Source organism: Ambystoma mexicanum, chromosome 4p (assembly GCF_040938575.1).
Source record: "Ambystoma mexicanum isolate Mex_15411 chromosome 4p, UKY_AmexF1_1, whole genome shotgun sequence".
NCBI classification, from domain to species: Eukaryota; Metazoa; Chordata; class Amphibia; order Caudata; family Ambystomatidae; genus Ambystoma; species Ambystoma mexicanum.
This window is the reverse complement of record NC_090927.1, coordinates 512,417,979-512,438,010: the sequence shown is the minus strand read 5'-3', so window position 1 is coordinate 512,438,010 and position 20,032 is coordinate 512,417,979. Positions and strand designations below refer to the sequence as shown.

At 47.0% G+C, this 20,032-nt stretch overlaps 1 protein-coding gene across 1 annotated transcript in view; it reads left to right on the top strand.

The window, feature by feature from the left end:
• Nucleotides 1-20,032, top strand: part of TRAPPC12 (trafficking protein particle complex subunit 12) — a 1,223,059-nt gene that overhangs the window by 335,865 nt on the left and 867,162 nt on the right. The window lies entirely within an intron of this gene.

Here is a 20,032-nt window from a genome sequence, read left to right as displayed (position 1 = left end):
ATGATAAGGCTTTCTACGCGCTATTAGCAGTTGAGTTACTCCCTGAGGCCTTAGGTGTACTGTCGCCGTTTCATAATCCTTAATGCACTGAGCTACGCACAGTTTCTTATTGTCTCCAAAGTAAGGGTATGAGATAACTCTGGAATCTGACTTTGTTCGCTTAGCTATGGTGAAAGCTACTCCGTCTGGGTAAAAAATCTTTATATCGATCTCCAGAGCTTTCACGTCTGACACTCTCCGGCACGCTGTGAGACATAACATTGCTAGCTTTCCTGAAAGCTGAGAACGAGAAAGATGTTTGTTCTCCGGCCATGCCAGGAAAAGTTGGAAAACTTCTTTGACATCCCACAAAACCGCGTATTTCGGCTCGGGGGGCCTTCTGAGTTTCATTCCTCTCAAGAGACGAAGTACCGTGGGGTGCTCGCCAATGGCGGCATTTTCTACTCTGTCATGTCTTGCTGAGATTGCTGATCTAAGCACTCCTATCGTCCTGAAGGCGTTACCTTCTTGAAATTTCTCCGCTAAGAAGTTGAGTATTTGCACTACAGGTGCAGAAACGGGATCCATACCATGCTCCGAGCACCACCAGGTCCAGCTCTTCCATGCTGCGTTATAGCTCCTAATGGTGGAAGGCGCCCAGGAATCTCTGATGCAGTCTGAAATGCCTGGCAATTCCCACTTTCTCCTGAAACCCTGCAGGCCATCAACTGCAAAGTGTTCGCTATTATCAATGGGTGTCTCTGCCCGGATGGGTCGAGCAGAAGGTCTAGATGGTGAGGAACTATCCTTGGAAAATCCGTAGAAAGTTCCATCGCTACTGGAAACCAGGGCTGGGACTTCCAGAAAGGGAGGATTATTACAAGCTCTGCTTTCTCCCTCCGAACTTTCGCTGAAGTCCTTGTGATCATGAGGAACGGTGGGAATGCATAGTGGAGCGCTCCGCTCCAGGATTGGAGGAACGCGTCCGTACCAGCTGCACCCGGGGTCTATCCTCCAGCCGAAATATTTGAGTCTGCGCGTTCAGTCTGGACGCAAACCGATCTATGTGGAGGGGACCCCAGAGTTTGTGTAGCTTCTTGAATATTTGTGGGTGCAGTCTCCAGTCGCTGGAATCCACTAGATATCGTGAATTCCAGTCTGCCACCTTGTTGAGGGTGCCCGGCAGGTATTCCGCCGTGACTGTGATCTGGCTCTGAAGGCAGTAGTGCCAGAAGTCTTTCGCTACTTCTGCTAGCATTTTGGACCTTGTGCAACCCAATTTGTTGATGTAGCGCACTGCAGAGATATTGTGCATCTTGAGCAGCACGCAGCATTTGATTTTGTCTTTCGTAAATGCGCGAACTGCGAATGACCCTGCTAATAACTCGAGACAGTTGATGTGAAGGTGTAACTCTTGCTCCGACCATTTCCCTCCTGTCTCTGTGTTCGCACCGTGCTCCCCAGCCAGATCTGCTCGCATCGGACTCTATGATGATGTCTGGGGAATCCCTGAAAATCGCCCGGCCATTCCAGGCTTCCATATTCTGGAGCCACCATTGTAGTTCGGTCACAGCAACTGGATCCAGAGTCACTACCTGATGGTAACCTAGCCCTCCTTGTAGGTGTCGTATCTTTAACCTCTGTAACGCTCGATAGTGGAGGGGCCCTGGGAAAATCGCTTGAATGGAGGCTGCAAGCAAGCCCACTACTCTGGCGAGGTTCCGTAGGGAAATCGCTTTCCTCGCTATCACTAGCCTGAGTTCCTTCTTTATTGCCTTCACTTTGCGAAGAGGAAGTTCGAGGGACGCTTTGCGCGTATCTATGTTGAATCCTAGGAATTCTAGAGTCTGGACCGGTACCAACTGGGATTTGTCTAAATTCACTAAGAATCCTAGAGATGTTAAGAGAGAAAATGTCCACTGAACGCTCTTGGTGAGGGTCTCTTTGTCTGGGCCTAGCACGAGAATATCGTCTAGGTAGATAATGATGCGAATCCCTCTCTCTCTTATGGCCCCTGCTACTGGTCTCATTAGTTTGGTAAATGCCAAGGGTGCTGACGCTAGGCCGAACGGGAGACATGTAAAATGCCACGTCTCCCTGTTCCAGCGGAAGCGGAGATATTTCCGTAACTCCTGAGCTATCAGAATCATAAGGTAAGCGTCCTTGAGATCGAGCCGGGCTAGCCAGTCCCCTGTACGCAGGATATCTCGGAGCAGATGGATACCTTCCATCTTGAAGTGATTGTACACTAGCCATTCGTTTAGACCTTCTAGGTTTATGACTGGTCGGATTTTTTCCCCTCTGTGAACTAGAAATATGTTGCTGAGGAACCCTGGTCCTCCTTGAACATCTCTTTCTATTGCATTCTTTTCTTTTAGCTTCAGCAGTTCGCTGTGCAACAATGCTGCTTCTTCGTCTGCCATGTGAATGGGGTGAGGCTCTGATCGGGGTTCCCTACAAAATCTAACTGCAGGCCTACTACTGCTTGTAAAACCCATGCATCGCGCGATAACGCTTGCCACGCGCTCAGACAATGAAGGGTTCTCCCTCCTACTTTTATGCTTATCGCACTCACCTCCTGAGACATTGGGCTGACGGTAGGTTTCTCTCCTTCTACGACCTCTGGGAAACATGGATCTGGTTGGAAAGAAGGTATCTTGTTGCTTCCCTTCCCAGTATTGGGCGCGCGGCCCTTGGGGTCTTCGATGGTAGTTGAATCGACCGGACGGGCGACCCCTTTGGCGTCCGGTCCCGTAAAAAACACGATTCAGGAAGATCTTTTTTATTGAGCTTTGTGCTCTCTCCAGAGCGGAATAGGTGCCCACAAACTGTGCCATTTCTTTAGCGAATGCTTCACCGAATAAGAGTCCTTTGGCGCTCTCGCCTGCTTCGTAGGAGGCGAGATCACTGAGTTTATTATCGATCTTTAGCAGAACTCCTCTTCTTCTCTCGGAGGAGATTGCACAATTCGCATTGCCTAAGAGACACACTGCTCGTTGGGCCCAATTAGCGAGTGCGGAGACGTCCACCGGGGTACCAGTATCTTTTGCCTTTTCTGCCAGGTCCATTATTTTGGCTAATGGTCCCGCCAGGTCGAGGAGCTTGTATTGGCACCCTCGCCAAGCCCGATCTACTCCCTTCCTTATATCTTTCGCTGATTTAGTCACAAAAGTGACCATCTTGGGGTCTAGATCTGGTGTTTCTGTTAGTTTCCCCGGTAAGTCTGGTCTGGGGCATTCTGATCTCATGCCAGATCGTACGTCTCGTTCCAGTGGTTTGCGGATGTGCTGCGCCATATAAGCTGCCACTCCAGGTGACGGCACCCACTCCGAAGATTTCGGGTGCCTGATTGTCTCCGGATCAAACATGTCAGTGGTATTATCCACCTCTTGTGGATCGACCTCTTCCTCCACCTGTTGAAAGGTGTCATTCTCACCCTCGTCGTCAGGCATATAGCCTTCGTCGTTGTCCCCTATATTTTCCACCCCTGGGGTAGGGGTTCGATCCTGGCATTCTTTTTTCTTTTCCAGGAAGGCTCTCTTTAGCCTAGCGACAGGGTCGCTCATTTCTTGGGGAGCAGTATCCTCCCTTTCCATATTGCTCAGGGGGGGGGTCAAAGAGTTCTTGCTCTTCCGAGCTGCTTTACGCCCCTCAAATTCAACCCCAGTGGGGTGTCTGGCTGACGGTCCCTCTCCGGGGCTCTCTGCTCTCCTCTTCCTGGCAAGCCTTGCTTGCTGTTCCACCAAAATAGCCTCCAGTACTTCTAACCTCTTAGCAATAGGTTGTACTCCCTGCGAGACTGCTTTAGAAAGCGAGTCTCCCAGCACCTGCTTCAAGCTTTGGTAGAGGTCTGTCTCCTGATTGGAAGGACTGTCCTCCCATTCTTCTTCAGACCACTCTGGCGAAGTGGATGGTGTCTGGCCAGGGCTTCTGCTTTGAGCCATGTTTAATATTGGCAGAGCCAAATCTGTGCTTCAGCCAAGGGGTCTGGATCTGCTGCCACTCTCACTCGAGCTGTATAAAGCCCAGCTTTCTCTGTTTGTTGTATGTTCAATACCAACGTGAGCAGCTGTATATTATAAATATAAATGCCCCTTTTTTTTTTTTTTATGTAAGCTTGGAGGCCGTGTGTATGACGCTTCGCGATCGCACTTCCAAATGTGCGTGCGAGCGTTGGATGCGCAGGGAAAGCCGGGAGATTATTCCTTCTCCCGCTCCCCTGGGTCCTAGTGCTAGTCGCGTCTGCCGGCGCCAGCACGTAACATGGGGGAGCGGGCCGGCTGCCTGAGGTGAGCGAATTTCACTCGCGGCGTCGGCTCCGCCTCTCCCCGACAAACTAATTGGCTAACTGTCTACACGCGCAATAACGAACGCGATACTCTTGCATAACGGTATTTAACATTATTATTATTCTTTTTTTTTTTTTATAACCGCGCTAAATATGTCGCGCATCCACCACATAAAACGCCTAAGCTGCGCACTATGACTAGGCAAGATATACAATATTACACGGCTTGTAAAGCCAAACAAATAATTACCATAGCAGCTTAGTAAACTGAGGTACTTATCTCTACAAGGCAGCAAAAAAGAAAGAGGAAAGGACCTAGGGTTGAGTGTTCTTAAGGGCTGACCTGCATGCGGATAGGTGCAGGAGGAGAGGTCAGGACTACCAAACCCCAGAGAGTCATGGGAGTCGTGGTTTGGAGTTAAATTTTGAGACTTTACTTGGATTGCAGAACTTTTAAACCCAAAATTTGCACCTTTTTCAAGAAAGTTCAGAAAAACATTACAAAATTTGTAGTTTTAAAAGTTTAATTTGAAAAGCTAATTATGGCAGTAATAAAGAAAGTATAGCATAATGCTTGCCTCCTTGTCTTGTCATAGAATTATGATTATTGCTATTACAAGTCTATTCATGTTATTCGAAGTGGCTGTAGTCATTGTAGTACTGGGTTCTCCCAGTTGCAAGTAGATGTCTTCCCTTTTGTATTGACTGTTGACGACTTCATCTACACTGTAAACAGCTCCATGGCCCAGTCAAACATTAAACAGAACGGCACACTGTTTTCTAGACGAGGGCTCCTGGACATTTCCAACGAAACAGAATGCGTTTGATTTTTAATATTGCTAAATAAATGATCTCAGGACTGTTCTTATTGCCTATAGAAAAGCTCTTTTGCACAGATGGTAATTCATTTTGTTGATGTATTCCTTTAATACCCTTCCTAAATGTGGGTCTAGACTTACTGTCCCGGAGGTCAACGAATTTCCCCAGAAGCATCCTTAATCACGTTGCTGCATTGTTGTTTTCGCAGTGTTTAATTATTTAATAGGTTTAGTGGCTTCATTAAATATATAGGTAGTCCTTTGCGTAGCTGGGAATCGGAGGAGCGGTTTTTATTTAGCAGATATCTGACTGTGCATTGCACTGAGCTTTTGCTTCTTTTTAAAACCTATTTTACTCGTGTTTTAAGCGAAACTGACTGAGGCACCCTGCGTTAGATTCTGGCGTACACGATGCTGCAAATGCAGTGTGAAATGACTTGCACCTTGCAAAGACGCTTATAATGTGGCACACACTGGTCAGTATGTATCGAGACCTGGATGTTCATAAATGTTCAACTTGAGAGTAGACAGTGCAGGTACATTCTGAATGCACGTCTGCCATTCCCAGTTTTATTTTCCGTCATGTATGTTTCTCTTTGGACACGTGACACCATTCAGAACACAAAACGTAATCTCTAAAATTATTACATTGCGTGACTGCCTCATTCCCCAGTGGCTAGCATTCGGATATGGGATGATTTGCAAAGCATGCCCAATCATAGGATCATTGCTGCCACTAAGAAAGGAGGATAACTTCAATATCCATTCTGTTTGCAGAGGAAGCTTTACATTTGAAAATGTTTGTAAAAGATGGTCATTCTACTTCGATCCACCCCACTTGCTTTATTTTCTAAAATGTGACTCCTATCCTTTCAGAAACGAGTTTCATTTGTAAGCAGTAATTTTCTGAGAAGTGTACAGGGTTATTGACGGTTTTCCCTGGGTTTTGTCTTTTTTGCGCTGCAAGATTTGGTTCAGGAATTGTGTTAAATAATCTGAGTGGGCTGGATGGTTTTCCTCATCTGCCAGTAGTATTTCCAGCCCCTTTAACTAAATGTTAAATATCTTTTCTCCAATAGGTTTGTAGTGCCTTTCATTGAATCTGTTTATGAATATGCCGTCAGTTAAGAAAAAAGTCCTATTGCCAAGTGCCTCTTAAGGGAAATAGCTACACTATTCAGTGTAAAAAAGGACTCCTGGTGTTCTTGGAGGCTCAACACCAAGTGGAAGCCCAGCAGAGCAATAACCAGCAGTCCAGAATTTCAACTTAACACAATACCTCAGCAGTGCAGCAAGCACTGGCTTCATGAAGTCCTCCAGCCTGCCATGTGCCCACCCATCCTAGCCCTCGTCCAAGGCCGTATTGCATTGTAAAGAGCCTTTGTGTGGAGTCTTCATCCAGATTGGGCACCTGTTCAGTTGTAGGGGAACTATCTGTTTTGGCTGGATGTCGCATGTGTGCCTTCCCTGTGGTATAGCCGGTAGCATAGTGGTCCAGCGAATGCGTGCCCAGGCCCTTGAACATGGTGGCTTCCTCCTCTGCGTGGAGTGTGTACATTTTTGACTGTGCGTATTCCCCTGTAAATTATACCGTCTTCCATTGGCTTCAGTGCTACATTTCTGCGTAGGCCCCATAAGAAATCTTACTGATGCCTGTGATACATTTTTGGGCACATACTGTGAAGCTGTTGAGCTGTATGTGAATGGCACTATTTACATCCTGCAGATATGGAAAAACTTTCTCCAATTTGATGAAATAGTCAAATCAGTTACTATTGAATCCTATGGGTGGATTTGCGCCTTGTGTATAGGCGCGTTATAAATGCCATATCATATATCATATCATAGATACCATTTGTTATGCAGCAGTTCCTAACTGGGAGACTTTCTAGAAGGTGATGCTTACACCCTTAGAGGTAGCTTGGTGGCGAAATAGCTGAATTAGTTTTGTATGTAAAAGTGCTCCAGAAGCCTCCTCAGCCCTCCACTAACAAGCACCATGAACAATTTTGCCTGTGTGCGTGTCAGGAAACTCTTGCTAGTTGATAATTGCAGGCACCACACTCGATTTACAAGCTGTGAAAGAAATGCATTTAGACAAATCGTCCTCTGGTGCTCAGCCCAACCCTCACAGGCAAGAACAGTTGCTGTTCAATTGAGTATATATGGTTGGCGGGTATTTCTGTTATGTTGAATGTTGTGACAAATCAATTGAGCAGCAAGCCCCAAGTGCATTTTAATGTTTGAATATTTGATTTCCTAAGCCAGACACATTTGTCAAATACAAGTCTTTGATCATTGTTATGTTCCCACAAAGCTCTGTTTATGCAAAACAGCCTGCAACCAAAATTAGTGCTGTTGGTCCACATTCACTTTTGTGTAGGTGATTTATTTACAGAATTAGTTGAATTGTTTATATACTAAGTGAAACAGTGTTTTATTTACAAACCGAGCCAATAAGAGCAGCATTTACAATGTGTTGAGTTACTGCAAAGAACACCACCTGAAACCTTGTTGAGTTACCCAATGCAAATGTTTGCAGGGTCTCATGAGGTATTCTTTGGGGCAGGTGACCAGCCAATTAGGATAAAGGCTGGTGTTGAGACATATGCTCCTGGAAGCACGCCAGTATAGCACCATAAGTAAGACATAACCTCTAAAACGTGTCCACAATACTCCATATGTGGTCCCAAATTGTATTTCGAATGGATTGTGTCCTCCCATGTATTCGTTATCTTTGATATTTACCAATATCCAGCGTGCTGCTTCTGAAGAAAAAAATTCCTAGTAGAGGGTGCTGTGTGTCAAGGCTTGGTCGAGTCGATGTCCCTCTGAGGTCTCCGTCCCAACGTCGACATCATCACTGGTATAAGTAGCGCACGCAGGGCCTGTTGCTCAGTTCCGTTTTTCCGCGCTTCACAGCTTCGGTAACGTAATGCTTGGTTCTGTGAATCTTTGAATTTCTTTGAGTTTCTTGAGAAAATTCTTCAGTCTTTCACTGAGATGGCTTCCTCACTCCACTCCTCGGTCTGGTTTAAGATAAAATGCTGTGACTGTGGTGCTAAAATGTCCATGACGGACTCACACAGGAACTGCTTGTGGTGTCTGGGGGCAGTTCGGAGTCTGTTCGGAGTGTGACGAATGTATGTCGATGACAGCCAAAGCCTTGAGGGAGCACAGAGGGAAGTTGGAGAGAGGTAAGCCTTTAAAATCTTCGACCCCGTCCAAACATAAATCTTCTGACGAGTCGAGACCTTCGTCTTCCAGTCATAAAAAACAAACGTTCCAGGTCACAAAGTGGGTTGCATCATTCCTCGTCTTCGAGGCATGGCAAAAAGTGGTGCCATAGATCGCCCCCACTTCATCCAGTTCTCAAGAAAAGGGTTGTTTGTCCCTCAAAACACAGTGCTCCAGCCCAATGGGAGGAATTCAGAGTGAGTATGTTGAAGGTGTTTGAGAACGCGGCCTTGCCCAACTGAAAAACACCTAAAGGCGATACTCCAGTCAAAACATCTGGCAAGCACAGAAGCCGGTAGTCCTCGACCCCAGCTGTGGAAACTCCTTGAGAGCAATCTACTCCCTCGAGTCGAGAGAAAGCCTCTGTGACACACAAGAAGTCGGCGTCATCGACGCCGAAAGAAGGCCATACGGCAAGCCCGAAGAGTGCGTCAACGATGCCCTCGGCGCCAAAATCGAAGGAAAGACTTGACGCTTCGAGTGTCAACATCCTCAACGCCATATACACCAATTGCCTCGACGTTATCATCGAAAACCTCAATGTTTGTGTCGAATCCATCAACAAATTCGGGGAAACCTTCAAAGCCGTTGACAGTTTTGTCAAAGCTGTCAACATCAACGATTTCCACATTGTCCGCACCTATTATGACTTCCATAGCGCCTTCTTCATCTTTTGAGAGGATTTACACTCCTCAACCTCGTTGAGTATTTTAAGACTCTTTCCTCAATTTATGAGGATACTGAACACTCATCTGATAAGGAAAGACCTTTTGGTCTAGAGTGTAGTACACATTCTGTTCCAAAGGAACTTGTATCAGAAGAGCCTCATATAAAAAACCTACAGGACTCCTTACATGATGCAAGTGGCATTGACAATCCCCACCCACCCCCTGAAGTTGAATTTGGTAAAGCAGATCCAGGGGATCATGCTGAAGGTCACTATAAACTACTCCTGACTAGAGTTATGGAATACTGTTTGGAGCCACAGGAGCCAGGGGCCATAAACTCTGCCCGTGCTGCTCCAGGCATCTCAAACACCTTGTGTAATCACCTTTGTTTGCCGCCGGAGCCTCAGAGCCAGTGTCTACTCGGACCTTTAATCTTCTGTGAGTAAAGGGGATACCCTTAGTTTACACTACTGTGCTTTCTGGTATGTCTTCCGCTATTCCGCATTCATAAACATTTGAACTTGATTTCTCTCACCATCGATACCTGTTTGATACATACGCTTATGCTTCCAACTCCGCCGCCTCTTTGCGTTACTGCTGCCACCTCTTTAATAGTTCAGTCTTTTTCAGCCCCTAGTGCTTTATGCCCATGACTGCTATTTGCCGTGCCCTTTGTTCGCTAACTGACCACTGCAATTGTGCTGTGCCTTATGGTCGCCCAGAGACCACTGTATTATTGTGTAGGGCCTTATGGTCGCCCAGAGACCACTGTATTATTGTGTAGGGCCTTATGGTCGCCCAGAGACTACTGTATTATTGTGTAGTGCCTTATGTTCGCCCAGAGACCACTGTATTATTGTGTAGGGCCTTATGGTCGCCCAGAGACCACTGTATTATTGTGTAGGGCCTTATGGTCGCCCAGAGACTACTGTATTATTGTGTAGTGCCTTATGGTCGCCCAGAGACCACTGTATTATTGTGTAGGGCCTTATGGTCGCCCAGAGACCACTGTATTATTGGGTTGTGCCTTATGGTCGCCCAGAGACCACTGTATTATTGTGTAGTGCCTTATGGTCGCCCAGAGACTACTGTATTATTGTGTAGTGCCTTATAGTCGCCCAGAGACCACTGTATTATTGTGTAGTGCCTTATAGTCGCCCAGAGACCACTGTACTATCACTCTCAGCCCAGTATCTGACTGCTATTCCTAGACTAGTACGTCATTGCTGCATTAATCTCGCTAAATATTTGAGAACTGTACTCTGCCAACTCTGCCCCGTACCCATCCACGGCAATCAATTCCAGCCCACCTAGTTCAGCTATTAGTAACAGTATGTACTTCCACATGCCCAACCCAGTTCACCTTGCACAATTCTCCAAACTTACAATTATCCTTACCATCATCTACACGACCATGCCTACAGTTCTGCCTACAGAGGGCCTTGGTGCCCACATACAACTCATCTCTAAACCCTGCAACTTAGAACAAAGGAAGCTTAGACTCCGGGCTCGACTACCTAAAATATTCGAACCTATTACTAAATATAACATTAACCTAGAACACCTCCGACCCAAAATATGCCGACCACCGGTAATCACCGCCCCTCTCAGACACCAACCACACCATAAAATCAATAAACTTATAGCCAAACCTCCGCTCGCAGCACAGCTAGAACCTGAACTAAAAGCTGCTCTAATCAATGCCAGATCTTTAGTCGCCCATGCCACCGACATAGCAGATATCATACGGGATAATAGCCTTGACTTCATTGCCATTACTGAATCTTGGCTCCACGATGCAGCAGGTCCGGCTCTCACTCTAGCAGTCCCAGAGAATTATACCATACTCAGAGCTGACAGACCAGACTCGCGCGGTGGAGGAATTGCAATTATCGCCAAATCTAATCTCTCTATGAGAATCACACCTACACCCTCCATCAAATCCTGCGAGCTTCTCGATATCAAATTACCGACTGCAAACTCCCAAACACTAAATATCCACCTTATCTATAGACCCCCTGGCCCCGTCAGCACCTTCACTGAAGACATCACCACTGTTATCTCTGAGAAGCTAAAAGAATCCTCCCAAACACTAGTACTAGGAGACTTCAATCTAGGGCTCAACGATACCAACGACCATCATGCTACTGCCACTGGCAATACTCTGTCAGTGCTAGGCTTCACGCAGTGCGTGAATACTCCCACACATATCAAGGGAAGAACACTAGACTGGATTGCCAGTCACAACTGTTACCCCTCTATAACAGCCATCACCCCCCAAATATGGTCTGACCATTACCTTATCTCTTTCACCCTCAACACCAAAAGACCCATAGTCTTAACACCCACGCCAGCCACACCCACCTTAACGAGAAACAAGAAAAACATTACAGCCGACAATATTCTGCCCCACATCCTACCCAAACTAAATTCCCTACCTGACCACTCTGACCCAGGCATCCTAGTGGATGCATTCAACGCAGCCATGTGCTCTGCTCTTGACAGTATTGCTCCTTTTAAACTTCGGATCAGTAAACCCAAAAAGCACTTGAACTCATGGTTTACACCCCACCTAAAAAACTTAAGACTACAGAAGAGAAAATGCGAAACAGCTTGGAACCGACACCCGACCGCTGAAAATAAAACTAACCTAATTAACATCTCCTCGCAATACAAAAGAGACATCATCCTGGCCAAACAAGAAACCTATAATAATAGGATCTCCCAATCCAACTCCAGCATGAAGGAGCTATTCTCTATCCTAAAGGAATTGGAAACTCCTATCACAGTACAGGATGACTCCATTAAAGACAAAACTTGGTGCACAGACATACAACTGGCACTAACCAACAAAGTATCCAACCTCCAAACAAAAATTGCCCTAAAGAAAGCCTCTCTGCCAACTCAACCTTTGATAGTCAATACTCCCTCACCCAACAACCCAGAATCCACCCAATTCCGTTTCTCCAAGGTCTCAGTAATTGAGGTAGAGAAGACCATTTTGACTCTCAAACCTTCTAATTGCAAAGGCGACCAATGCCCCGCACAACTGATCAAGGATGCGGCTAGGGATTTAGCCCCCTTTATCACAAAACTTATCAATGCCTCCTTCACTACGGGCACCATCCCCCGCAATCTAAAGGAATCTTGGGTACTCCCCCTCCTAAAAAAGCAAACATTGGACCCCAACATTCCTACTAACTACAGGCCCATCACCACGGTTCCCTTCCTACTAAAAATATTAGACAAGGTAGCATACACCCAAATCCAGAACTTCCTTGAGATGAACCATCTCCTCGGCACCCGCCAATCCGGTTTCCGTCCGCAACACGGCACAGAGACTGCCCTTATCGACCTAAAAGCCCAAATAGATTCACTCAGAGACGAGGGAAAATTAGCTCTCCTCCTCCTTCTAGACCTCTCAGCCGCCTTTGATCTGGTGGACCATAAAGTCCTATGTAATCACTTGGACTCGGCTGCCCACTTCTCAGAGGAGGCTATAGTCTGGATTCAATCATTTCTCAGTGACAGGACTATGAGGGTGTTCTCCCCTGCAGCGGCAGCAGACCCTATCCCAATCACTTGCGGAGTGCCCCAGGGATCTTGCGTCTCGCCGACACTCTATAACATCTTCACCAAGCCACTCTTTGACGATCTTGATAATCTGGGTATCACCTACACTAACTATGCGGATGATACTCAGATTCTCTTACCACTTACTGGGGATTACGTCGAAGACCTGGCTCTGGTGAATAGAGTCTACAGCATCGTTCAGGCATGGATGGCCAACCATGGCCTATGCTTGAACGATGACAAAACAGAGCTCATCATCCTGGGCACGGCAGCCCGTATCTCCAAACTTAACCAAAACTACTCCGCCTTCATCATCGATGGCAACACTATCAAGGTCGCCAGAGAAGTAAAAACCCTAGGTTTTTACCTTGATGCGACACTATCTTTCACCAAACAGGTGAACTCACTGTCATCATCCACTGCCTACACATGCAAGTTAATACGAGCTGGGAAACCATTCCTTTCAGAGGACAGTTGTCTTATTCTTGCTAGAGCCCTCATTTTATCGAAATTAGATTATTGCAACGCCCTCTACATAGGGACTACCAAACATATCATCCACAGAATCCAAGTGCTCCAAAACAATGCACTTAGAGCGGCCCTAAGTATCCCCAGAAGTGCACACATTTCAGAAATAAGACGAAGACACAAATGGCTCTCCACCCAAGAAAAAATTAACCTTAAATCTGCGTCCCTCATCCATAAATGCCTAAACAACAAAGCTCCCCGATACCTCTCAGAACACTTCAACAGGAAAAATCCTACGAGACTCACAAGGACAGCCAGCCCCAACTGCCTCCTAGTGCCCAGATTCAAACTAGCCACCATTGGAGGTTCCAGCTTCCCAGTTAAGGCAGCACAGTTATGGAACTCCCTACCCCTTGCACTCAGATCTGACCAAACCTTCAATAACTTCAGAAAGAACACCATAAAATGGCTTATTGAGAATGCGACATAGCATATGTCACTTTATACGTAACGTCTTCTTATAATGTTTGTACTAACCTGCTTTTACTGTTTGATCGTCATAGATTTGACTGTTTAGCTACACCTATCTGCACTTGCACTTGCCCTACCCTGCAGACTCGAAATGTCCACTATGCTTGTAACCTGTAACGTTAACTAATCTGTAACCTGTAAACGTTAACTAAGCTGTAAACCTCCTTGTTCTCTTGCGCCCTGCTACCCTAGGGTCTGGTGCGCACAATAAATAAATAAACAAACAAACAAACAAACAAACATGGGATGGTCCAGACCCAAGCCTGTTTTTGAACAGCATGATTTAACAGACATACTAGATAAAGGACCACAAAAAGGCCCTAATGTCACATTTCATGGGGCTCTGCAGAGGAGGGTAGCTTCCAACTGGGAAACACCTGTGGTTGTCCCAGCAGTCAAGAAGAGGCTAACCGCCAAATACAGAGCTTCGTCTTCGGATCCTTTGTACCTGTTGAACATCCGACTCCAGAAAGCCTGGTTGTACAGGCAGCTACCTCTTCTGGCAAACAAAATGCTTATCCCACAAGACGAAGATGACAAGAAATATGATGCCATGGACACGAAGATTTTCTCGGCCGGTAGTATGTTGTAGTCTGCTAATGCAATGTGCACACTGGCAAGGTTTACCCACACCCTTTGGGACTGTATTTCGATGGCGGCTGACCACATCCCCAAAGGGGAGGAACAAGACGGTTTCTTGAACCTTGTCAAGGATAGGAAGGACGCTATGTGCGTATCAGTCTAGAACGGTCTCAACTCTGACAGCATCAGCAGAGCCATGGCGGCTAGTATGGTAATCCGCAGATATGCTTGGTTGCGGAAGCAGGATTTGCCCCAGACGTTCAGTCCAGACTTCGCAACATGCCCTTTGACGGCGCGCATCTATTTGGAAGCAAAGCTGATGAAAATTTGGAGAAGTTGCAAACTTCCAAGGCAGCGGCAAAATCCCTTGAAACTGCATTAAGGCAAACTCTGAACCGCCCCAGAGGTGCGCCCTGGAGGGGCAGGTCCTTTTGCCATTATTCCACATTCGGAAAAGGCAGATAGCCAGCTCAAAGAGGTCAGAGACAATTCCCCTGTGGTGGACGGGGTAGAGGTACTAAGACGGCAACAGGAGGGGCTGCTTTACCCTCAGCCTCTGCATCAGCCACTCCAAAACCTCTGAGGTTTTGCATCACAAGACTGCAGTAGGAGGCAGGTTGGCACAGCATCTGATAGAATGGCAGGCTATTACTACAGATGCTTGGGCATTGGAAACAGTTGCCCAAGGTTACTGCCTACCTTTCCTGCAAAAACCTCAGTCATCCACCGGGAGGCAACTCTTTGAAGATTCCAGATCCGCTCCTTATTCAGGAGATTTTAACCGTGCTGGTGAAAGGTGCTATAGAACCGGTACCTGTAGCAAAGGGGAACAAGGGTTGGTACTCCCCTTATTTTCTAATTCCAAAGGAGGACTGAGGAATGAGACCCATCTTGGATTTAAGAGACTTGAACAAGTTCCTCAGGAAGGACAAGTTCAAGATGGTAACCCTTTCTCAGATCCTTCAGGCCCTCGAGCTTCAGGATTGGTTGGTATCATTGGACCTCTAGGATGCTTACTTTCATGTGCCGATTCATCACAAGCACAGACAGTACCTGAGGTTCGCCATTGGCAACTCTCACTATCAGTTTCGGGTTCTGCTATTTGGGCTAACCTCTGCCCAAGGTTGTTCACCAAGCTAATGGTGGTAGTGGCAGCAAGTCTCAGGGAAGGGGGTGGGGGGGATTCACGTCTAACCCTAACTGGACGACTGGCTAATCAGGGCCAGTGTTCCCCAGAACAAGCCCTGGATCACCTCAGCTATACCTGCCACTCCATCCACAAGCTGGGGTTCTCCCTAAACTTGAAGTTCCACATTGTACCTTCACAAAGACTCCGATTCTTCAGAGCTATCCTGGATGCTTCCCTGGGAAAAGCCTCACCACCAGAGGTGAGGGCTCAAGACATTCTGCAGATGGTGATGAAATTTTACAATGCCCAATATTTTCCAGCCTTTTCTGAGGTTGCTCGGTCTTATGGCATCCTGCATTTTTCTGGTGCCAGAGGCTTGCCAGAAAATTCGATCTCTCCAGTGGGCTCTCAGGACTCAGTGGTCACAATTCTCAGGAAGGATGTCAGATTTCCTACAAATCCCAGACAGTTTCACTAGATCTTCAGTGGTGGGCCTGTCGGGAAAACCTCTTGAAAGGAGAACCTTTTTTGGCAACCATGGCCGGAGATGACAGTAGGGACAGACGCCTCACTCACGGGGTGGGGAACCCATACCAATGACTTGACCATCAGCGGTCGTTGGCCTCCATCGGAGTCCAAACTACATAGCAACCTTTTAGAGCTGAGGCCAATCAGACTAGTGTTGATCATGATGGACAATACAATGGCTATGTACTACCTCATCAAAAGAGGAGGTGTAGGGTCACTACCGCTGTGCCGAGAGGCAATGCAGCTCTGGTTCTGGGAATTACAAGAAGGAATCTCTCTATCGGCAGTTCAACTAGCCGGAGAGAACACAACGCCGGACACTCAGAGCAGGCAGAGCAGTCTCCCACGAGTGGGAACTAGCTCAGGAAGTCCTTCAAGAGAGCTTCACCCTTTGGGGAACCCCTCAAGTGGATCTGTTTGCGACCGGTGCCAACCGGAAGTGCAAACTTTACTGCTCAAGAGAATTTCCCCCAAGAGGTGCTCTAGGAGATGCGTTGGTGGTGGACTGGGAATTGCCCCTTCTTTACGTGTTTCCTCCAGTCCCCGTAATTCCTCATGTAATAAGGAGGTTGACAAGGTTCAGGAAATCCACCCCGGATCGGCACAGGAAGATGTGGTAGCCTGGAGAAAAAAAGAAAAAAAAATGGAGAGAGAAAGGGAGAGAGAGAGCGCGCGCCATTGGAATAAGTTCTGCAGCTGGTGTACAAAGAAGAATGTTGACCCTTTCTTATGCAATACACGGACGGTATTATCTTTTTGGTTTTACACTATCAAATGGGTGCTCCTTTTGAGCCTCTTCACTCTTGCCCATTACGACCTCTCATCTTGAAAACAGTTTTCTTAGTGGCTATAACATCTGCCCGAAGGGTGAGTGAGCTACAGGCTTTATCCTGCAAGCTGCCTCACACTGTTTTTCACAAAGACAGAGTGGTATTGAAAGTGAGGCCTACATTTCTCCCTAAGGTTGTTTCTGAATTTCACATCACTCAGAAAATAACCATACCATCCTTTTATCCTCCATCACACCCGGGAAAGGAGGAAGAAAGGCTTCATAGACTCGACCCTAAGTGTGCACTGAGTTTCTACATTACCAGATTAGCAAAACTGAGACAGAATGATCAGTTGTTTGTGGGCTATACAGGTCGTAAACTGGGTCTAGCCATCTCCAAACCATCTTTAGATCGATTATCTTATCAATTTCAGAGTGTTACAAACCAGCTGGTAAAGACCCTCCAGAACATCTAAGGGCTGACTCCACCAGGGGTATCGCTACTTCGTCTGCTTTGCAGAGGGGAGTTCCTATAAAAGATATTTGTGCAGCTGCCACATGGTCGTCTGCACACACCTTAACAAAATACTACAGCCTGGATTCCTCCACTAGTCAAGACTGTTTTTGGAAAGGCAGTACTGCACTCTGTGCATTCTTGATCAAGTAAATTTGACTCCCTCCGACGAATAAGCTAACTGCTTTGGGAGTGTATCAAAGATAAGGAATATGTGGGAGGACACAATCCATTCGAAGAACAAGTCACTTAACATGGCAACGTTCTTTCAACTGGCTGTTCCTCCCACGTATTCCTTATCGCCATTCCTAAACAACCCCGCAGTAAAAGCTTCCCTTGTGGTTAGTCTGCGCTCTCCCAAGGGGAGCAACCGCCTAACTCAAGACACTACTTCGCTCTTCAAAACGGAACTGAGCAATTGGCGCTGCGTGTGCTACTGATACAGTGATGACGTTGACGTCCGGACGGAGACCTCCGAGGGACAATCGACTTGACCAGGCATCAATGCACAGCGCTGGATATTAGGAAATATCAAAGATAAGGAATACGTGGGAGGAACAACCAGTCAAAAGAACATACCCTGGGTAAGTAACTTGTTCTTCTATTTTCAAGATATTATTAAAGGTGCCTAGTATTTAGTTGACAAATGGCTGTGTGCAGTTTTGTGAATGCATAAATGTAGAAGTTTGTTTCTATGTAGTTTGATGAACGTCCATGTATCTGACACTTACCATCTTCCTCACTCTTAACAATACATTCATCCAACAGTTACTTATTCACTCTCAAACACCAATTCATTCATCCATACATTATCAAAACATACCTGAACAATCAACAATGAATCCATCCAACACTCACCCTCTCACTTATGAGTCCATTCATCCATCCATGACAGCATCACTCACTCTCTCACAGATTCATTTAGCACAGAGTCACTCAGCAATCAGCCCATCCTTTTTTTATCCCGTTAGTCACTCTCATGTTTATTCATTCATCCATCCATCTAGAATTCCCTCTGTCACAAATTCATCTCTCTATTCATCCGTCACCCTCACTCATTTATCAGTACATTCTTCTAATACTAATCTCAAACACTGTCCCTCACAATGTATTGATTGTGACGAATCCCAGGGTATTGTCACTGCTTCTGTAGGGGAAGCCTCTTTCCATGAGGCCCGGGAGGTGAGGCTGCTACCCGATATTCCCCCTTGGGGTGGCACTCAATGGGTGGATCTCATGGGACGGGGACACCTCCTGTGAGACCAGTGACAACCATATTGGGAGAACGCAGTATCCCTGCCAATCACTCGACCCTAGACCCCCTTCTTATAATCTTAACAACACGCCCTTCCTGAAGAGGGTCAAGAGTTATAGTCACCCGTGAAGATCTGCTTTCCAACCTTGACTCTAGCATTCCCTCTGTTCTCATCCTACTTTATCTCTCCTCTGCCCTCGACACGGTCAACCATACCATCCTGCTCAACCGTCTCCAGGATAACTTGGGCATCACCAATCAGGCTCTGGCCTGGCTGACCTCTTTCCTCTCTGGTCGACCCTCCCAGGTCCAACTTGGGTCTTTCCTATCATCTGTCCTTCCTCTCCACCTGTGGTGTTCCCCAGGGGTCTAACCTCTCGCCCTGGCTTTTCAACCAATACCTGGCAGCTCTCGCCCGATGTATTGCCTCTTTCTGCTCAAACTTCCAGTGCTACGCAGACGACACTCAACTCATTTTCTGGCTGCCCTCGGCCACCTCCTCAACCTCTCTCATCACTGATTGCCTGACTGCCATACAAGATTGGTGTGCCGCCAACAATCTTTGTCTTAATGCCAGCAAGACAGATCCTCCTCATTGGCACACCATCACCTTCCTTTCCCCTCACTCTCTGGCCGGCCTCCCTTGGCCCTCCTCCTATCCCCACCTGCAAGGCCAAGAACCTTGGTGTCACCTTTGATTCCACACTCTCCTTCTCTGCCCACACTGCTGATGTATCAAAAAAGTCAAACCTCCTACTGCACCTCCTCAGAGGTATTCTTCCTTTCCTCTCATTCCCCCAGAAGCTCACTGTCTCCCAAGCTCTGGTTCTCTCTAAGCTGGACTATTGTAACAGCCTCTTTCTTAATCTACCTGCCTCTACTCTCCACCCTTTACAACTTATCCAGAACAGGACTGCGAGACTTGTCCTTGGCCTCAAGCCTTGGGATCGTATCTCTCCAGCTCTGAAATCTCTCCATTGACTCCCTGTGGATGCAAGGATTAAATTCAAAACCCTCTGCATTGTCCACAAGGCTTTCTGGGGCCTGGGTCCAACATACCTTCAGCTATCCCTCTGCAAATACCTCCCATCTCGAGCACTCCACTCCTCTAACTCCCTCAGGGTCAGTCGTTTCTCAAAGAAACGAGCTGGGGTAGATCTTTCTTCGGCTGGGGCCTCCCTCTGGAACAGCCTCCCTGCCACTCTAAACCTTGAGGAGAACCATCTCCGGTTCCGGAAGCACCTCAAAACCTTCCTCTTTGCTTCTGCCTTCTCCTCCCCTCTCCCTTGTTGAGTCTACTGTCTTTCGGCACCATGCACCTGGCCACCCTCTGTCCTCTGGGCCCAGGTACCTTCTCATCTTGCCACCCTCACGCACTGCCTCCGGGCCACCCCCTGCACTGGGGTCTGTATCTGTGCCCATACAGCCCTCCCCTTTTCTTCTTGAACTTTCAGACCTACACTGCCTGCTGCCATAAACCCAGCACTTGCCACTTGCTGGCTGCACTCCCATTGTTTGTTGCCTTTTTATTTATTATTTTATTATTATTTTTTTTTTTTTTCCTTCTCGCTCCGCACTCTCCTTTTGTTCCCCCTTCCATGCACTTCTCCCCCTTCTCCCTCTACCCTGCACTTGCACGTTCTCAATGTCACTGGGTCTAGTAAGATTGTTGTTTTTGTTCTCCCCTGTTCCC